At 41.0% G+C, this 17,670-nt stretch overlaps 1 protein-coding gene and 1 long non-coding RNA gene across 5 annotated transcripts in view; one reads left to right on the forward strand and one right to left on the reverse strand.

The window, feature by feature from the left end:
- CLYBL (citramalyl-CoA lyase) overlaps positions 1-17,670 on the reverse strand; it is a 194,950-nt gene that overhangs the window by 92,243 nt on the left and 85,037 nt on the right. The gene's annotated exons all lie outside the window — the stretch shown is intronic.
- LOC307214400 lies at positions 4,187-7,186 on the forward strand. Its single transcript, XR_013838040.1, has 3 exons — positions 4,187-4,671; positions 5,892-5,974; positions 6,689-7,186. It is a non-coding gene; the product is annotated as an uncharacterized lncRNA (long non-coding RNA).

The raw sequence follows: 17,670 nt of genomic DNA on the forward strand, positions 1-17,670 counted from the left end.
GAGGTGGTTGGCAGAGCTTCAGACTGCAGAATGGCCTCAAAATGCAAGACATAATGATTGTCATCAGCTGCTGAGAAACCAAAGAACAAGAGAAGTTGGCTGTGCTGGACTACTTGACGGATGGCAAATATGTGCGTGTTGTGGCATGCAGGTTCGGCTGCATGAGGAGATCTGTGGGGCTGTGGCAACAAGTGCAAAGGTGACCAGCCAGGTGCAGGACAACGCTTTGGTGAACACGGAGAAGGCACTGGATGGAAAAGGAAGAAGAGTTTGGATTTGATATCCCGCTTTATCACTACCCTAAGGATTCCTGAAGCGGCTAACATTCTCCTTTCCCTTCCTCCCCCACAACAAACACTCTGTGAGGTGAGTGGGGCTGAGAGACTTCGAAGAAGTGTGACTGGCCCAAGGTCACCCAGCAGCTGCATGTGGAGGAGCGGAGACGCAAATCCGGTTCCCCAGATTACGAGTCTACCGCTCTTAACCACTACACCACACTGGCTCTCACGACATGAACCAGAAACATACTTTTGTGGATGGCAGCATCTTGCACCAAAAGCCTCTATGACCACTTCAAACCTTCCACCCACAGATGGGGACCAGCCTGCCAAGGAATTGAAAGCCAGCCCAGGTTGGCTTAACATCTTTAAGACCCATTTCAACCTGAAGAACATCCAAACGACAGGGGAAGTTGCACCCACAGACAGAGAGGCTGCAAAGATGTGCAATGCACCACTAACATGGCTGCTGCATGACAAGGCATACCTTCTAGAGCAAGTCTTCCGACGCAGACAGGGCTTTTCTGTAAGAAAATGCCAGAGTAGACTTATATTGCCAAAGCTGAAAAGCAAGCCCTTGGCTTCATCACTGCAAAGGATCGAGTGACTGTGCTGCTCTGTGGCAATGTGTCTGGTCACTTAAAGCCAGGCTTGCTATACAAACCACCCTGTGCCCTAAAAGGCAAGAACAAGAACCTGCTTCCTGGGTTTTGGCAATCCAACAAAAAGGCCTGGGTGACTTCGTCGTCATTTCTGGACTGGTTCCACTACATCACTCCAGAGGCATTCCCTTCAGGAGAAGCACCTGCAGATTAAAGCAATGCTGGGCATCTTGAGAGACTCCACTTTGCACACAGTAAGGGAGAGGTTGTCTCCTGCCCCATATCCCCCAATACAACCTCTCCCTCATCCAGCCTCTGGATCAAGTTGTGATTTGCTGCTTCAAGGCTGCTTACGTGAAGCTCAACTGCTCCTGAATGATCAATGCGATGGACGCCGATCTGGATCGTCCATTGCATCACCTACGCCAAGCAGGCAGTGGATGCAATCAAGCCTGAAACAGTGAGTGCATGCTGGTGGAACGTGTGGACAGAATGGGTGCAGGAATTCAAGGGATTTCCAAGCACTGCCACCGTGGTGGAGAACATTGTGCAGATGGCCAGGCACGTTGCTGCTGGTGGCTTTGTTGACGTCACTCAGTAAGAAGTGGAAGAGCTAATGGAGGCCCAACAGGTATTGAAGAGTTGCAAGAAATTGCCAGATCAAGCTCAGAATAGAAAGCTGAGGATGAGGATGGTGAGCATGATCCAGCAAGCTGGAACCTGCATAAAATGTTCCAACTCTTCCAAGTCATAAATCATGCAAATGATCTGTTTGCACAGTTTGACCATGGAGAGCAGCCTTAAGACGATCTGTGGCATCACAGGCACTCTGAGATGGTACAAGGAAATGTTTGATGAGCTCAAGAGACAACAGCAGCAGCAGCAGCTGCTGCCAATCACCACATTCCTCACAAAGAAACCAGCAGCAGTAGATGTGCCCAGACAACCCATCTCTGGATCTGAACCACAGCCAAGCACTTCTGGCTACTGGTCAACCCCCCTAGTCCTCATATCATCTGCAGCAGCATCCAGTGAGGGAGAGGAGAAAGACAACTGAGAAGACTGAGAGCTGCATTTGTCCTTCACCGGTAAGTGTAGCGATTTTTTTTAAAAAATCACAATTTGCTGGGAGAGAAACAAACCACGAGGGCTGGTTTGCTAAGTCAGTACAGTGGTTTGTTTTCTCTAGGCTTGGCAAAGGATGGAGCAGGGTGGGTGCAACCTGAGCAAAATGCACCTGCGCATTGTTTGTTCACCGTAAACCATAGTTCATTTCAGACTATGGCTTCCCATGATGTTTGGATGGTACCAATGCCTTGTTTTATAATAACTTTTATTTGTACTTACCATGAATAATTTAAAGCCAGGAAAACTACCTGTATTCATTATCACCTGGACTAATGTATGTCAGCTTATTTGCACCTAGGTTTGATGAAAAATGCTAGATAAATTTTAGGGTCATGGGTATTTCCAATAGCAAACAAACAAACAAACAAACAAACATTTTTATGCGATCTGATACTACACCTCTGCCCTACATAAAAATGAAGCCTAACTAAATTTCCTGACAGCTCAGAAAATACATTTTCATCATATATAGGTATTATACAGCTATCTCACTTCAAATATTCCAAATGTACTAGCAATGGTACAAATTTGGAAGCAAAACAGTTGGTATCTATATATATGAGGTTGAGCTGCCGGAACTTGTTGAGTTTTTTCTTTTTCTTTTTTAAGAGGAAGGACTTCTCTTCTTTGCCCGCTCACCCCAGCCCACCGTTGCGGAAAAAATTATAAACTTTCCCTGCCGCCCACCACCTCTGCTGCGCAGCCCTGAACACAACACTACAGAGGTGCCGAAAAGCACCAAAGAGGTGCCGGAATGCAACTCAGTTCCGGTCAGTTTCAGCTGAGAAAAAACCCTGCATATATGTATGCAAAGTTCCAATACAGTGGTACCTCGGGTTAAGTACTTAATTCGTTCCGGAGGTCCGTTCTTAACCTGAAACTGTTCTTAACCTGAAGCACCACTTTAGCTAATGGGGCCTCCTGCTGTTGCCGCGTCGCCGGAGCCCGATTTCTGTTCTCATCCTGAAGCAAAGTTCTTAACCCGAGGTACTATTTCTGGGTTAGCGGAGTCTGTAACTTGAAGCGTATGTAACCTGAAGAGTATGCAACCCGAGGTACCACTGTACTAGGTATGAATTCAGTTGTGTGGTAGTAACCAGTAACCATGATGACAAAATGTCAGCAGTGTTATGTGCTAAATAGATAGAGTTGAGGTCAGGGCTGGCCCAGGACATTTTGCTGTTTGAGGCAAAATGCCCCCCATCCCACAGATCTGAGTCCGCGCCACTGCACTTTCTCTGCCCACGCCACGCTGCTGCCGCACACCTTCCCCGCTGCCATGCACTGCCATAGCCCAGCAGGTTGGTGCAGCAGTGGGGAGCGGCACAGTCCTTGGGCCCATATCTGCCGCCTGAGGCAACAACCTTATCTCACTTTATCAGCGGGCAGGTCCCTAGTTGAGGTCAGGAAACCGTTTTCAAAACCTTTTGCCGTTATCTCTGCTGCTTCTGCTTATGAAATATCTACAGTAATGGTGGCAAGGGCACACGAGGAGGTCTGTGGGTGCTTAAAGGCAGGTATTTATTGTAGCATTGGTGCTCGTTTTTTGTAGTGTTCCCACAGTGTCATTGTCATCAAGCTGCCAGCGCATAGGCATTTAATTTGGATTTACCCTTCCCAGGAAAACATTGATAAGGTAATAACATGTTTCCAATTTTCCAACAACCCATTTACAGTATTAAGCTGTCATCTGGAAGAACCCTGTGAGGGTATTCATATTTCAAAGAAAAATGTCTCTAAGTGACTTACGACATACTAAAAAAATATCACAAATGAAAGTCATTTTCAAAAAACACAGTAAAAATTCTACATTTCAGAGCAGTGCTAGTAATAATTAGATAAAATATCCTCTGGATTATCAGTATAAATTTAAACAACTAGCAGATGTAGAATACTGAAAGACAAATAGCCCCATCCATCAAATATACAAGCATATATTTATTGGTAGCTGCACTCTCACTTCTGTTATCTCCCCAACTTAAACTCACACTAAAATTTTATGCTGTTTCACTACAGATAATCCTTTCAATAATACTTTGCGTTGGGTAGACAAACAGCACAATTAAAAAGTGGAACAGATGGCTGAGCAAAAACAAAACTATTTTTTTTTAAAAAAAAAACTGCTCAAGGAAGCCAAACCATGGATTTTTGAGTAGAAATAGTAAGACAACTACATAAAGCAGACATTTTTGTGTTTGAGGGGCACTGGAAATGATGGGAAAATAGAAGTCGCAGCAAAGTATCACAGAGCAGAGATTGGAGGATGTGATCCTACTTCCTCTTACCTGTAAGTCCCACTGAAGTCAATCAAAAATCGCTTTGAAATGCAGATGGAAATGTCATGATTTCAAACAACTCCTGCCTAAACTGTGAGTCACGAAAGGAAAGAATCCAATCTGTGAGATCATATCACAGTCAACTGAAGCGATGTTAGGACTAGGGCCAGGGTCTTGAATAGTCAAGACTCTTGGACCCAAACTGGTGAGACTAGAGTTCAAATCCCCTTTAGCCATGAAGCTAACTTGGTGGCCTTCAGTAAGTCACCATTTTGCAATCTTACACCTTACAAGGTAAAAATAGGAGAACCTTATATAAATTCCTGTGCAAAATAGGACGAGCCCAAGAAGTCACCCTAAAAGGATCACTGAAAAATGAAGAACCAGGTACAAATGTGACAGTGAGGGGAAACCTAAATTACAGAAACCTAAATTCACTAAATCACCCAGCTGAAATTAGTGTGATTAACACAAAATCAAAATTCAATTCATTCTATGTCTGTTGCTCAGGGCTATAGAAAATATGGTCTATAGCAGGCATGTCCAACTTCCAAGAGACTGCGATCTACTCCCACTATAAAAAAAACTGTCAGTGATCTACCCATTGGATTGACCAGGGACACCCTGCAATCGACCTGTAGATCGCGATCAACCAGTTGGACATCCCAGGTCTATAGGAAATATGGTCAACAATGACCAAGCTAATGGAATAATGGTCCAAAGTACAGCAAATGTAAGAATTACTGGATTACAAGTGTAATCTCTTAAGAGTTGAAGAAACATATAGCTTCCCTACAGTACACATCACACCAATCATTACCACGACAATATCCAATCCCTGACTTGCAGGAAGGTCAAAATCCACAGTTGGGCAACACCTTTACTGGACCAACAAAAATGTCACAAAATAGTAGAGTGCCCTTTCTTATGGACTAATATGAACTTCTGTTGCTTTTAATAACAATAACAATAACAATTGCATGGAATGTTGACTTTCCCCTTCTTGCTGTTCCAATGAGACCATTTTCAAAAGTTTAAAATCACAACATCCTTTCACTCGAGGTTGAACTGCCCTATCCAGCACACATCAGGTTTTTTTATTTATAAAAAATACATTTTTTTCTTTAAGAAGTACATACATATTTGGTCCCTGCATAAACCTGGTTCCATTTTATAGTACCAGTTTGCTTATTTTTATTTTGAATATTAATATTAATATTAACAACAGCAACAACAACAATACCTTCCTGATTTGCCACTAGGCCCAGTTTTTCACATAAACTAGCCATCCTTGCCCAACCCAAATCCTGATTAAAAACCTCTAGTAGATGCACCTCTCTTGACAAGTTACTTGGCACTTTCCATTAATGATCTGAACAATTAATATGTTAAAAACCGGTTGGTTTTTTGTTTTTTGTTTTTTTAACATGATATTTTGGAAAGCCAGTTATCCACAGTGCTTTGAATTACTGTGAAAGGGGGAAAGCGACTGCTCAATTCAGTTGGGGGTGGGGAGGAGGAATTCTGAGCATGTATCCTCTTTTCCCCCCAACAACAACAAAAATTCCTTTGAGCTTTTCTTTTTTCTTCTTCTTCTTCTTCTTTAGGTACAAAGGTTGCAGACGCATGCGCAGCTTCTGGATTAATGCAATAGACCATTACAGATTTAAGAGCCGTTACGGTATATCAAGTGAGTAAACAAAAAAAAAAAAAACTAAGGCAGATTTATACAATGACCACAGTGGCACCCTGGGAGCCGTTACGGTCCATCAGGTCAAAAATCCACTTTTTAAAGAGCACCTAAATATGTGTGTAACCAATAGGCCTCAGGTCTCCAGAGTAACAAGCACACAGATTTTCAAAAACAAGAATAGAGAGGAGTTATGGGATGATGGCAGTTTTTTTTTTTGGGGGGGGGTAAATTACCCACAATTTAAATGCCTAAACAGTAGGTTTCTGGTTCAAATAGGTGCAGAGTGAAACAAGTTTAAAATATGGGTTTTAAATAAACTTCTGGCCTCCTGTGTACAATTTTGCAAATACATTCCTGCCATCGATACAGTGAAAGCAAAGTTGTTTAAAACTGCAACGTAAGTCACATATTTAAATATAATGGAGGTCATACTAATAAAACTCCAAACTTGAATACCAGGCTTGGTAGCAACTAAACTCCATATTCCGCTTCTCCTGCTACAAGAGAAGTCAGGTCTACATGGTTAACTTTCCCTCTCATTGCTTTTGTTGCATCGCCTCACAAACCAGAGAATAACACTCCTATAAACATGTAACTTAAAAGGCCAAGTGCAATGTTCCAAGTGAATCATTCTCCTACTTACAGTTTATTCTTGGCCTTCCCCTTTTTAACGGAGTATTTGTTCCAACGGCCTTCCCCTTTTTAACGGAGTATTTGTTCCAACGGAAAACTGAAGAAGAACTTCATCTCTCCATATGACCTGAGATAACAGTAACGTTGAAAGAATGGCCTGGCTTGTCAATGGATAATCCAAGGGCTGTCCGCAGCTACACTTTTTTTAAAAAAAACAACAACACATGAGCCCAAAAGGACTAATAAATGCTAACTCTCAGCATGACACATCAGGAACTTTAAGCCCCTAACACTGACTAAGAAGAAAGTCTCCCAAATTTACCAAAATTATCTGCAACACAATGGAGAAGAGAAGGAATTAATCAAAGTCTCTCTCTTAATGCAATGCTTGATTGAACTATCCCAATCCCTTTTCAAATGGGATAACCAAGTGGCAAGTGACCTCACTGAAACATCCCAGAGAGGTACACAAGTACCACTTGTTCCATTTTTTTCCTTTTATGACCTCATTAGGAAGGATTTTGAAGGTTGCTCCTGAATATTAGAACAAAGTGTCTCGACACTACCTCTCTAGGATTCTTACGTCTCTTGTGTATGTGCTTTGTTTTTGTTTCGTTTTGTTTTCCTCTAGCGGTGGCTTTTTGAATGGAATGTTTGGAACACACACACACACACACACACACACACACACACACTTCTGGAGAAATAATCTACAGTGTAAAAACAAATCCCTCAAAGTTACATTTCTTTCCCTAAATGGAGAGCCTTGGAAAGAGGCTAGGGCTTTTGCCAAAACCAACTCATGAGTCCATCTTTCTCTCCATTTCCCTTCCTGTTAATAGTCCCCATTAATTAGAGCTGGCTGCGGTTTTCACTTCCTTATCAGGAATGATGCAGAGGCTGCCAAATCAGCTAATGTGAAAATATTCCATTGCCAGTAATGTGTTCCACCCCCCCTTTCCCCGCTCCCTAAGTGTTTGTTGATTCCATGCTTGGATTTAATTTGGAGGATTGTATTTTATAACCAGAAACAAACACATTTATAACCAAAGATGGAAAGGCAAACAGCAAAAAAAAAAAAAAAAAGGGGGGGGGGAGAAAATCTGAGCCAAGCACTGCAACTAAGCCCACCACTTTTATTGACTTCTTAAAAACCAAATAACCTGGCATATTAGTGTGTGCATTCTGCAACAGACATTCAGCTCCATTGTACTACTTAGAAGGGAATAAAAGGAAACCCTACTGTTTGAAATCCAGCGGAACATCCCCACAACAGAGCACAACTGTTCCCTCATGCATGAATGGGAAGGCGATGAAAGAAAAGATGGACTTCTGAGGTGCAGCAAAAAACAAAGACAACAAAAGTGCTGATCATGAGGGAATGACACAACTCATTGCCGCAAAAAGGATGAGAGAAAGGAGCTCAAACAATAGTGTAGACAGCTAAGTGACATGTAGAAGAATTGAAAAATCTACAGAAGTGCCTTTTCTCTCCACACTTGACGAGAAACAATTAAATGTTGGTACATCTGTCATAAAAAGGATAATTGAAACCTGTTACCGTCATTATGGACAGCAACTTAACTACCCAAACTGTAACTGTCCAATTAAATGTTGCCCCCTCTGTTATCTACACCACTTGCTAAAATGAAAAGCTTTGATTCCTCTGATAATTTGCCATGTCTGAATCTGTTATAAATTATATACTTGAACAGGCACATTCTAGAAGGTGCATATACACACACAGAGAGAGAGACTGGATAGAAGGACAGGCAAGGAACAAAACAGGCGAGTTCCAAGAACACAAGTTGCTTCTCTGCCAAATAGTTAAGGTTTTCATCAGAGAGCCCAAGAACAGGATAATCACCCCAAAAACTCATTAGACTTTGTTTACCCGTCCAGATGTCCACCAGCCTGCGAAAACAATGATGCTCTAAACTAATCTACTGACTGTTGCTACTTGCTTGAGAACATGCGGCGGCCAGCTAAACTGAAGAGCAGTTATTGACCCTGTCAGGATACCTGATTAATGGATAAACGCTGTAATTGATTAGCGGAGAAGTGTGAATTAAAATGGAGAGTACAGCATCAATAATGAATCTCTGACAAAAGAGAGCTGACATAAAATGTAAAACGATTGCCTGCAGCTATATCTCATCAAAGACACACTTTTTCTTAAAAACAGAAGAAGGGGGGGGGGGAGAGAGATTTAGCCCAGGGTCCTGTCCTCTGCAGTTCTTTAGTCTTTTCTCTTGGTAATGATGCTGTGTGTTAAACCACCAGCAAAATGTTATGGGAACGACTCATCAATCCACCTTCATACTTCAAGCTATGTGAGGCAGTTAAATGACTCCATTATCCTCCCACTTCTTTATCCCTTCAAAGATACCCTAGACTTCCTTCATTTGTTCACCCTGAATTCCCCCCTATTATGTCAGCTGAGAACCGTAAATTTTGCATGCACCCAAGCACCCTGCTCTACAGGTTGTTTCAGCCGCTGCTGTAGGGGACAGGCCTGCCCAACTTTTGTGACGCACTGAGCCAAAAGCAAGTCAGCAGCAATATGTATTTACACGTGGCCCCCCTGGAGCCCAACAGAGTTCCCTGATTTTGCAACTGCATTTGGACCTTAGACCAAGGATGTTATTGTTGTTGTTTAGTCGTTTAGTCGTGTCCGACTCTTCGTGACCCCATGGACCAGAGCACACCAGGCACTCCTGTCTTCCACTGCCTCCTGCAGTTTGGTCAAACTCATGCTGGTAGCTTCGAGAACACTATCCAACCATCTCGTCCTCTGTCGTCCCCTTCTCCTTGTGCCCTCCATCTTTCCCAACATCAGGGTCTTTTCCAGGGAGTCTTCTCTTCTCATGAGGTGGCCAAAGTATTGGAGCCTTAGTTTCAGGATCTGTCCTTCCAGTGAGCACTCAGGGCTGATTTCCTTAAGAATGGATAGGTTTGATCTTCTTGCAGTCCATGGGACTCTCAAGAGTCTCCTCCAGCACCATAATTCAAAGGCATCAATTCAAAGGCATCAATTCTTCGACGACCAGCCTTCTTTATGGTCCAGCTCTCACTTCCATACATCACTACTGGAGACCAAGGATATCCAGCTTTAAATCCCCACTCAACCACTAAGGATGCTGGGTGACATTGGCCGCTCCCAAGTCACTCTCTAGACGCCTAATCTGTTGTGAAAATAAGATTTGGCCTAAGGAAACAAGCGTGGTGTCCGGGGCTCCTTAGCAAACTAACTAAATAAATAAAACAAATAAAACTGTTAAGCAGCTAGCAAGGAGCATATGTTTATATTACTTACTATTTAATGCATTTCATAAATGTATACCCCACTTTTTGAGCAACTTCCTCCACAAAGCACCTTACACTCTCCAATAAAATACAACCCCAGCCAATGACAAAATATAAAAGTAAATAATACAGTACAGCCAAAACAATAAGCCGGCATAAAAAGTGAAGTACAAATATAGAATTTAAAAATGTAATACAGATCATAAAAACAAGCAAGAAGTAAAACTGCAGAAGAAGTAAAGTTTCAGAAATATCATAGGATCGTTTGGAAAAATTTAAGAGAAAATTAAGTTTTTGACGGAAATAAGAAATTGTAACAATAAGCAAAAATTGTAACTACTGTATAAGCAAGAAATTCTGCTGGTGTTTTTTTTTAGCTCAGCTCTTAAGAATTACCAGCTGTGCCCCAAGATAAAAACAGAACGTGTGTATGTGTTATTGAGAAAATCCCACTGAATTCAATAGGAACTCAATTCTAAGTTGACTTTTTAAAGACTGTGCTGTCAACCAATCATATTCAGGAAGAAATATGTGAGCAGGATATGATCAGTGGCGGCTGGTGCCCATTGGAACTGCTAAGGTAGAAGCGGGGAATCAGAGGGAGTCAGAGACAATGACAGGCAGAACCCAAAAAATCTAGTTTTCTTCCCATCATCCTCTCTGCTAAGTTGAAGAGACAACATGGAGACTAAGGAGGCTGACTCTGACAGCTAGGAGCCATTCGTTTATAAAATGCATAGCACCTTATTAAAAAATTGCTTGGAGGTGTGTTTTGTTTTGCTTTTATATCCAAGAGGTACGTAAATTTTGTTAATAAAATATTTGAGCTCAACATTTGTGTCAAAGGATGCGGTAATTTTTGGCAATTCACCTTGATTGTAACATACTGGCATAAGAACTCTGTAACATCTTGCGTTTCGGTTGCAGTAGGGGTGAAACAGTCCAAAAGCACAACCTGTTAAGGAAGATGATCAAGGAGGTGACATTTCCTGTGGTTCTTCAAGCCGTTCAGCTAAAGAACGAACTTCACCTTCCCTAACAATGTTTGAAAGGACAGAAAAGATGACTGGCACTAAGCACATTTCAGAAGCTCAAATGTGGGGGTATTCAACGCAAGAGAATAGTTTTATAACTTGCTTTTAGAGGTTATAATTTTGTGAAACATAGAACCACGCATACAGGTATTACTGTATGGAACATGATTAACACACTTCATTAAGCTTATCAAATATTTAAAATCATATGTATTAGATCAATCCTACAAATGTACAGATCTTTTAACCATTCTAATCTGCAACAAGATGTCCGTTGCAGTAAATGCTTTTAATTCTCAGTATGAAATATTGCCAGGTCAGCTTGCGACAGCAGTTAAAATTAACAAAAAGCACTGTAAGTGCAAGTTTAAAAGCAATAACAATATCAACAATAATAATGGACAACAACAATCACTCCTTTTGTATGCTGACAGGCCTTTGTAGCTGTTTTTTTTTTTGTTTGTTTGTTTAAAGAGCCAGTCACTTTAATTATTACCTCTCTTGTTTTAATAGCGTTTTACGTTTTAATGTTGTACACTGCCCTGGTATGATATGGTGGAATAGAAATACTCTTATAAATAAAAAAATATACAAGATAGGATAAACAGTCGCACAATGTTTTCAAATGTCACTGTAAATAAAATACAGTGAAAATGTAGTAGTTTAATAAGGTAATTTTCTGTATTTAGCTTACCTAAAGGTTTTAGCAAATGAATAATTTAGCAAAAGGTTTCACATCAGTTTGCATGATTATTAAATATGTAACGGCTACAGGGCAATGTGTATCCCAAAAAACCCCCCAAAAAACAAACAAACAGAAATTTCTGGCGTAAACATTCAGTTTAAATCTATACACAGGAAAACCAGGGCAACCATCTTGTGGCAATGCAGATATGCTATTTGCTAGTTGCCATGATACGAAGAACCTGCATGGCACAAATGACAAAGGAATGCCTGCAGAACTATAGAATTACAGACATGTAGTGTCTGCATTTGAAGTGCCATTGAACAATCCACCACAAGATTCAATGCTATCCAATGATATAACCAATTTCTGACCCTTTTCGGCTGAGCCCCATTTTTTTTTTTTAACGTGGCATATTTCACTAATGATATGCAGATCAATCTGTGTGTAAGAAAACCAGCAATACTAATCTTAACAAGAGCAGCAGCAACACATTTATATATAGGCTTGGATCCAAAGCTTTCTAGTAACTTCCAACCATTCAAGGTGCTCCAAGATTTCCACTGACTCTTCTCTACCTGAGAGTAGACACTTTGAAATTAAAGGACCTAAGTTACTCCTGTCCATTCGTTTCAGTGGGTTTGCCAAGTAACACTGGATTCAATTCACTTAGCTTGACAAAGTGAGAAGGCATAAGTGTCAAGAAAAAGGTATAAGTTGAATCAAGGGTAAAAAGATAAAGTTGCAAGTCAGGTCATCCAATATTTTGGAAAGTAAAGGAAGTAGGAAACTAGGATGACAGGAAAACCAGAGGAATTTAGAGAAGAGTTTTGAAAAGGGGTACAATCCTTAGAGATTCAAATCTAAACATAGTTGATGAGGATGAAATTGTTTTTGTGCTAAACATATTTTTCCCCTCCACATAACCCTACTTTTGCTATCCCTCTCCTAATCTCTTCACACTTTCCTGAAAAATGGAATAATACATTATAAAATAAAACCATACATGCGGTATAAAGTATGACTTCTGTATAGTATAAAGTAGGGAAGTGAAGGAGTCCAAAAAGCAGCTGCTTAAAATTATATCATCATGTTTTCAAAAAAGATGTGTTAATTTCTAACAGTTTCAATGTATTCAAGAAAAGTCCTATTTAAACTAGTCTCTATTATTTTTCGCTGCTGACTGAGAGTTCAGCATGATCACCAGAACAATTTTAAAGAATATTTTCTCTCTTAGCCATTGTTACAGATAGAAGCAGGAATTAAGCACAGTCTTTTTGGCAGCTGAACTTGGATCAAAAAGACATTCATAACTCCTGCAGGGTTTTGCTTTCTTGGGTCAAGGCAACTTTCACAAGGCTTCTTTCTATGCTTTACCTTTTTTCATAGATGATTATATCCCTGGTTAAAATCCAGACATTTACTGCCAGACAAGAACAAATTACTTTGACCAGGGACACTCCTGAAGGTAAAATTCTTCAGCAGCAGGTGGGTCTGACCCACAACCTTTGCCTGAGCTCTCTGGTTCATTAACTTGTAATTTCTCATACCAAAAGTGAAATGTTTCCCCTCTGACTTGCAGACTGATGTATTTATTCAGATTGGGAACAGTATACCAGAACAGGGATGGCCAATATGGCGTCCTTCAGATGTGTCAGACTCCCAACTCCTATCAGCCCCATCAAGCATGGCCCAAGGTCAGGGATGATGGGAGTTGTTTAGCAAAAACTGCAGGGTACTACCACTGGCTATCCCTGTCTCACTGGTACATGTTTTCCTGGTGTCTAAAATACAACTGGGTTGCCATATGTCCGGAATTTCCTGGACATATCCGGAATACTGCAGTTGGAAGCAGTGTCCAAGCGGAAATTGCTAAAATGTCTTGGGAAATCGGACATTTTGGCCAAAACGAAATACAAGGGAAAGGGAGGTGGCTAACTCAACCTGACATGACTAAATGATGCTCCTCAGACTGAGGCCCCCAGGAGGATGCTTCTCAGTTCAGAAGGATTTCCTGATCTAGTCTAATGTCATGACTCACCTCAAGAAGCAAAGAAGCCACAGACATTGGTAAAAATTGGTAGAGAAGGTAGCAAGTCTACCCAACCTCATAAAAGTAAAGGACGGTTAAGTCCAGTCAAAGGCGACTATGAGGTTATGGTGCTCACCTCGCTTTTCAGGCCAAGGGAGCTGGCGTTTGTCCACAGACAGCTTTCTGGGTCATGACTAAACTGCTTCTGGCACAACAGGACACTGTGACGGAAGCCAGGGTGCAAGGAAAACACCATTTACCTTCCCGCCAGAGCCGTACCTATTTATCTACTTGCACTGGCGTGCCTTCGAATTGCTAGGTTGGCAGGAGCTGGGACAGAGCAATGGAAGCTCACTCCATCACGGTCCGGGGATTTGAACCGCCAACCTTCCAATCAGCAAGCCCAAGAGGCTCAGTGGTTTAGACCACAGCACCACCCATTCCCAACCAACCACATAACATCCCTATTTCCATTTTGCATTGGGGCGGGGGTCTCTTTCTCCTTCCTTCATCCCAATGGACCACGTGAGAGTCTACTGCAATTTGCATTTGAATTCCAAAGAACTAGTGTTAAAGGAACAAAGGAAGCATGGATTTATCCAGTCACTCAACAGGGAAGGAATTCAATTGGCAATTTAGTCAGACTTTCTAGTATGGTGTCAGAGCAATGGTTCCCTAATGGTGGGTCATGGGTGCTGAGCCAGTTTGTTGGCAATGTGTGATGTATGAAGCTACTTATTGTAAATCATATGAGACTCAGGTAGCTGAAAAGAAAGTTCAATTTGACAGGAGGCCTCAAACATTGTAGGTTACATAACCTCCAACATTTCTCCAATGAAAACAGGGATGTCCTATTCCATCAGCATCAACATCAACATCATCTTCATCATTTTTATTTATTTATACCCCACCCATCTGACTGCATTGCCCCAGCCACTCTGGACAGCTTCCAGTATATATAAAACCATAATAAAACATTAGCAAACTTCCCTATGCAGGGCTGCCTTCAGGTATCTTCTAAAGGTTGTATAGTTACTTATCTCATTGGCTCAGGGGTCACATAACTCCATACACTCCAACATTTCTCCAATGATAACAGGGACATCCTAAGGAAAAACAGGACATTCCGGGATCAGATCAGAAACCAGGACGGCTTCTATCAATCTGGGATTGTCCCTGGAAAATAGGGACACTTGGAGGGTCTGAGGTTAGACAGGGCACTCCTTTGGTGAATGTCTATTAAGCAGAAATAGGGAAGCATATTGAAGATACTTGTTAATAGGGTGACCAGGTGCAAAAGAAGGCATTGTTTCTTTACAGCTATGTAAAATTATTATTATTATTAATATACCGCCCTATATCCGGGGGTCTCAGGGCGGTTCACAAAGCATGACTATTTCATGGTCAAACCTGGGCATATGTGATTGGCTCTCCCAGTTTTTCTTTTAATTTAAATGCAATCATGGGACACTCTGGTTTTGACTGGAGGACAGGTGAATTAACCCTTTCCCCCTCCGTTCACAGTACACCTGTGTGGTATCTCCCTGCATTAGTGTATTAGTAGCTTCAGGGTGGGGGGGTGCAGTTTTGATTGGGAAAATGGGATAACCCCAACCCTCCCACAGCACCATTGCTTCAGTGAAAAGCGGAGCGTCCACAGCTGCTTTTCAGTTCAACCCACAAAAAAATGCACCAAATAATTTTGGGATGTTCTGCTCATGGATCCCCAGGGGTCTAATGGGGCTTCTCAGATGTGCTGCTTATTCCGAAAGGCTGAGGAAAGCTGCTGTACTCGATGCCACCCCTTCTTCTGCACAATGGGATGGAAGAAATCAAGCAGAAGTTGAATAGTCATTGGTTGGGGATGCCTAGTTCTAGATTTCCTTCACCAAGTGGATTTGGATTTCCTGCACCAAGTCAATAATTTTATGACTATCATAAGAGCTCTGCCTTCCTTTGTACCCAGTCACCCTACTTGTGTGAGTCCCAGCCAATGTCTCCCACTTTCCAGTTGAAGAACTGCCTTGTTTTAATTTTTACGATGCACTTAAAAAAACACCCCTAGATCGTAGGGTTTGCCTCAACTGGTGATAAATCTTAACCTTCCTAGCATGGAAATATTATACCCAGACTTTTGTTATATGCTTTATCTTCTCCTTTTTCCTAAACTGAACACCACTGGCTTGAGAGCAAAAACTTCCTCCAATATACACACATAAGGAATCAATTAGCTTGCAAAAACATGGCAGAACCACATTTGATTTCTTTTCTTCCAGATAAGTAGAAAGCTTTAATGACAGTCACATATAAGGAATAATAAAGTGTATTTATAGCATTGCATGGGCCCTTGACATAATTGTTGTTTAGAGCGGCATGTAATGTGGTCATGCGAAAGATTGGTTTCACTTTTTGTGGGGGTTTTGTGGTTACAATATCCATGTCTTTGGATCATAACATGTAATCTGATCATAGATCTGATATACATTCCCAAAACCAGAAGGGAGAAAAACTGCTTGCCTTTGGTTATATATATATTTTTAAAAAATATTAAGTAAACCTTTCAGCAGTTTCACTCGTTTCAATTTTTTAAAAAAGGTTAGAAGCTATCACAACAATTTCTTATAATTAAGTGATTACTAGTTATTTCTTATTTTTAGTTTGAATGCTATCAAAAACTACATCTCATACCTCAAATTCTTCTTTTATTAACTTGGAAGCAAGTTGCGCTGGTGGTTTTGACCAATGAAACATTCAGTAAACATGCTTAGGATTGAAATCCTCTATATCTAAGTTTGCATCTGTTATCTTGTTCTGCAGCATGATATATAACTCCCCCCTCTAAGAAAAACCCACCCTGGGCTATTTAAAATGAGGTCCTGCCAATTTCCTCGCTTTTCCCAAGATAAGCAGAGTTTAAGACATAACAAGATGGGTCAGTCTCAGTAGCTTTGGAGTATTTGGAGTCTGCCAAGCCATAGGCAAGTGCTATCTTATTCCCAAGTGTTACCTATGCAGATGTTTCAAAGTGACCTGCTTTGCTCCAGCAATTATGTAGCACAACGGTGCAGTCCAGATACAGCTTCCAGATGGGCATGTTGAGATCCTTTTCTGCTATTAAATATGTACCATTTCTGATTATCAGCCAACACCATTGTGAAAGATGTTGTGACATCTGCAAGCAAGGAAAACCTGGCGGACGACATCTTCCAAATACAAGCAAAGTCAATAAAACCTGAGTTCCGTAAACATTTCTGCAAAATCAGTCATCATAGCTATCAAATTATATTTTGATAGGTTTGAGTTATTTATTTCATTTATTAAATTTGTATAGAACCCTTCCTCCAAAGATCACAGGGTGGTTCACAACATTAAAGTGCAAAATGCAAAAACGTTTGAGATTTATAATTCTATTTTAAAAAAGCTTTAGATTCAATGTATATATTTTCACGATAGATAACACTCATAAATCTTCATGGTAACCTTTGAAACCAGACATGAGGAACTTGTGGTCCTCCAGATGTTGGGACTCCCAACACCCATCAGCCCCGGTTAGTGTGCCAGTGGTCAGAGATGATGGATGCTGTAGTCCAAATTTCGCAGGGTCACAGATTCCTCGTACTTGCTATAAGCAGATGGTTCATATCTACCAGGAATCAAAACTGGGAAGCTCTGTTGACATAATGGATAAAGATGGAAGCTAAGATGGGGGCTTCTGATTAGATGATCTTAAAACCATTAAAATAAATAAATACTCATGGAATTTTGCTTTCATGAATATTTTTTTCCACTTTGGTAATCTTATTTTGGAAAATGTCTGAGCACTTCGAGACTAAGTAAGTGAACTTGATAGGTGCATGGTGTATGGAAAAAAGAATATAATGATGTCAGTGTCCCCTTATTCCTATGCTAGGAATTGGGACGGTTTGCTTTATCACTAATTCGCTCCACTAAGATGCACTTCCTCCATTAAGACAGATTTGCATATAAAGACCCCAATTCAGAT

This window comes from Podarcis cretensis (genome assembly GCF_951804945.1).
Source record: "Podarcis cretensis genome assembly, chromosome: 4".
Taxonomy (NCBI): Eukaryota; Metazoa; Chordata; class Lepidosauria; order Squamata; family Lacertidae; genus Podarcis; species Podarcis cretensis.